Source organism: Rhinopithecus bieti, unplaced genomic scaffold (assembly GCF_001698545.2).
Source record: "Rhinopithecus bieti isolate Rb0 unplaced genomic scaffold, ASM169854v2 scaffold_7681, whole genome shotgun sequence".
In the NCBI taxonomy this organism is placed as follows: domain Eukaryota; kingdom Metazoa; phylum Chordata; class Mammalia; order Primates; family Cercopithecidae; genus Rhinopithecus; species Rhinopithecus bieti.
Window position 1 is genome coordinate 4,568,842 of NW_016806571.1, and position 3,823 is coordinate 4,572,664.

Here is a 3,823-nt window from a genome sequence, read left to right on the forward strand (position 1 = left end):
TTTTTTTTTTTTTTTTTTTTTTTTTTGACACGGAGTTTCACTCCTGTTGCCTAGGCTGGAGTGCAATGGCATGACCTCGGCTCACTGCAACCTCCGTCTCCCGGCTTCAAGCGATTCTCCTGCCTCAGCCTCCCGAGTAGCTAGGATTACAGGCATGTGCCACCACGGCTGGCTAATTTTGTATTCTTAGTAGAGACGAGGTTTCTCCATATTGGTCAGGCTGGTCTCGAACTCAGGTGATCCGCCTGCCTCGGCCTCCCAAAGTGCTGGGACTACAGGCGTGTGCCACCACGCCCAGGCTATTTTTTCTTTTTGAGACAGATCCCTTTGTTACCCAGGCTGGAGTGCACTGGAGCAATCTGGGCTCACTGCAACCTCCGCCTCTTGGGTTTAAGTGATGCTTTCACCCCTGCTTCCTGAATAGCTGGGACTACAAGCGCTTGCCACCATACTCAGCTAATTTCTTAAATGTTTTTGCAGAGACAAGGACTCATTATATTGTCCAGGCTGATCTCAAACTCCTGGGCTTTGTGATGGTCCCACCTTGACCTCCCAAAGTGCTGGGATTATAGGCATGAACCACTGCACCTGGCCTCACTTTTTTTTTTTTTTTAAATGGCTAACTAGACTTCACAATTTGTTCCCCACACTAGGGTTGTCACTGAGAAGTATAAGGAGCAAAAAAAAGTGAAAAGAGAAGGATGAGGAGGAAACTTAATATTATACAAAGCTCCTGGGAATACTGGAGAGCCCCTTTCCCAGGGGGCACTTCGAGAAGGAACAGGTTGCAGCTGCAGAGGAAGGAACGTCTGGGTCCCATGGCTTGGCAACGGGCTCTTCTTGAGAGTCGCTCACCGTCACAGGCTCTCTCTGCACTGGAGATCCGGCCTTCTGGAGGCTGGCAGGAGGACGTGCTGGAGCAGGAAGGGCTCTGCTTTGCACCAGGCAGATGTCCTTTGGAATCCTGGCTCTGTTGCTTACAGCAGTGTGACTTCCCAGGCAAATCATTTAACCTCTCTAAGTCCAGATAGCCTCATTTGTAAGGAGCAATGCTACCTGCTGTGTGGAGTAGCAAGGATTAAATGATGTGTTGTAAAACACCGAATAGACCCGGGCTCATAGTAGGAGTTCAGAAAGTGTGATTTTTCTCCCTCCTCCTTTCATGGTAGTCTTTAACTTGCCTTTATTCTGAAGTTTGTTAAGACTGTTGGGAACTCAGAACACATTTACTCATAAAAACCAGTAGCCCTGGGCTTTGTGAGGTCTGACCCCCCCAACCCCTGCCTAACTCACTATCCCCATTCTCTTCCCATCACCCTCATTCAGGGACTTGACTTTCAAGACCTGGTGGGTTCTTCTGCTGTCTTCCAAATATCCCCTCGGGTTCCCCACCCACAAGCTTTTGCTCCTTCACCCTGGAATCTCAGACCTCTGCTTAGAACTGTCCATCAAATCAATATCCAGGTGAAATCCAAATTCTAGCTCCTCCATTTCCCAATGTTATGCAGAACTGATTTCTTTCCCATCCGAATTCTTATTCTACTTTATCTGACCAAGTAGTAATATGAGCTTTATAATAAAAATCACAATATATTGTCTTTTGTGGCTGTTATTGTGGGGAGTGTCACATATTCTTATATCCCTCGCACTGTTCAATAACCACTTTCTGTGGGATAAATAATAATAGCTGCATTTGTTGCATGCACACTATATGCGAGGCAATATGCTATGGCCTTTATATACATTTGTTCATGTAATTTCCACGACAAGGTTAAAAAATGTATATGACCCCAATATTCTGGGGGGAGCTAAGTGTCAGCTGGAGTAAGTCACTTTCTCAAGGTCAAGTAGATAGAAACTGAAGGAGCAAGGATTCCAATCCAGCAATGTGGGACTCCCAGCTCTGTGCTCTTTCTACTTCCCAGGAAATGGAGCCTAAGTTAACAACGACAAACCGAAGTCAAGTACTGAGGACATATGCAACCCCTGGTTTGGGTGCAACCTTTATCAATGTCCTATACTGACAGATGACGTAGCCGTTTCTCTGACTAGGGAAGGTAGCCCAAGAAAGCTAAGACGCTAGAGTCCAAATTTAAGGTCTACGAAACACCGCAGAAAACATTTATAGTCACTAGGGGGCTCCCTCTCCCTTAAGCAAAAAGCGCAGCACCGCCTTCACGCGGTAGCCTCTGGACTCCGCCGCCGGGAGGCCGCTGGGAGTTCCACGCCACCTCCCTGACGCCCAGTCCATTTTGCCTACATCCCTGTTCGGGCAAAGCCCTGGAGAATTCACAGGGCAGTGCCCCAAGCTGGAGCAGTTTTCACAGCCACATCCCGGGCTGCGCTGGGTTGGGGATGCTTTGAGGTTCCCCTGGGGGCTCCCTGCTCTCTGCTCACCAAGCAGAGGGGAGTTGGGAAGGGGAGAAGTGCAGACTCAGTAGTGGGTAATCCAGAAATGCATCCCCCGAAGGCCAGCCTGGCCTGGTCCAGGCCCTAAGCTCTCCGGGGAAGGACAGCAGGGAACCCCGCCTTGGCGGGCTCTGTGGGTCCTGCGCCCGGATAGATTTTGCTGAGATGGGGAGAGGGGACCCCCTCCACGCCCCCGGAGTAGTGAACACCATTTTGTTTGAAAGTATCCTGCAAAGAGAACCCCTTCACGAGGCCATGGCTGCCAGGGGACTCCTCATCCCCACCGGATACCGGGAGAGCCCGGAGAGGGAGGGATTCTGCAGCTGCAGCTTGGGGGTCCTCGATGCTGCATTTTAATGCGCATCGCAACGCCTTTGGAGTGACATTAAGTGCAAAGAGGCAAATGACTAATCCAAACTATTATTATAACTGCAGAAAATAACACAAATCAATGGCAAAGGCTTGAACCGGGATTAGCTAGGAAGGTGGGACAAACCGGGGATGAGCCTTCCTCTTCTTTTTTAGATTTGTTGATTTTGGTAAATCATGTATGTATTTAAACATGAAGAAACAGGTGAAGCGAATGTAAATTGGGTTATGAATAATTTCCAAAGGCTTCGCTGTCCCTTGACAGAAGCCAGAAATAAGACAGGCACTGGGCCTGAGCGCTCTGGACAGGGAAGCCCCCGCGTGGCGCTGGGCAAAATCTTCTCGGTGGAGAGAATGCACTCCGGGTTCGAGACCTCACAGGGTCCAGATGCGAACTGCGGTGGCCCCAAGTGGCCGTCACTTTGATCATGAGAACAGTTTTCCTATAGCACCCACCCCGCCCTTTGCATCCTGCAATCCCGCGGGCGTCAGAGCGGGTCTTGGCGCGAACCAGGCGACCTCGGCGGGGTCCCGCCGCGGAGGGCAGCGCGGCCGCAGCCCGGGAGAGGCGGTCGCGGCATTGTTTCAGCCCCTGGGGTGGGATCCAGCTGGGGGAGGGGAGGCGGGGTGTCCTCCGGAGCCGCCCCCCCGCCCTCCCCGGGGACCCGTGCTTCGGCGCGTCCAGGCTTTGTGATGTCCTGAGTCTCCATGGAAACCCGAGGGAACACTGAGCCGGGTGCTAGGGGGGTCGGTGAGTTCTCCGGCCGCGCCCTCCGTCCGCTCTCGGACCCCAGCCCTGCAGCAGGGCCTGCTGGGAGTTGTAGTCCCCAGGCGGCGGCCGCGCGCGGCGCCGAGGTTGCGGGGCGCCGCCTATCCCCGCCTCCCCTTAACCTGCTAGCGGAGGTGGGGAGCGGCGGGAGGAGCCGGCCGCGCGGTGATTGGCGGAGGCCGCTCCCAGCCCCCACACGCGCCCCTCCCCGCTCCCCACTCTGGACTCCCGCGCTGGGCGCGCTGAGGCGGCCCCGAGCGAGCGCGCGTGCAGCCG

The 3,823-nt window shown here is 53.4% G+C and overlaps 1 protein-coding gene across 1 annotated transcript in view; it reads left to right on the plus strand.

The window, feature by feature from the left end:
* Positions 1-3,407: 3,407 nt before the first annotated feature.
* The window catches only part of DPYSL5 (dihydropyrimidinase like 5), a 105,151-nt gene continuing 104,735 nt past the window's right edge, over positions 3,408-3,823 (plus strand). Inside the window, exon 1 of the mRNA XM_017876897.1 lies at positions 3,408-3,529. The gene's annotated coding sequence lies outside the window, so the exon portion shown is untranslated. The remainder of the gene's footprint in view (positions 3,530-3,823) is intronic.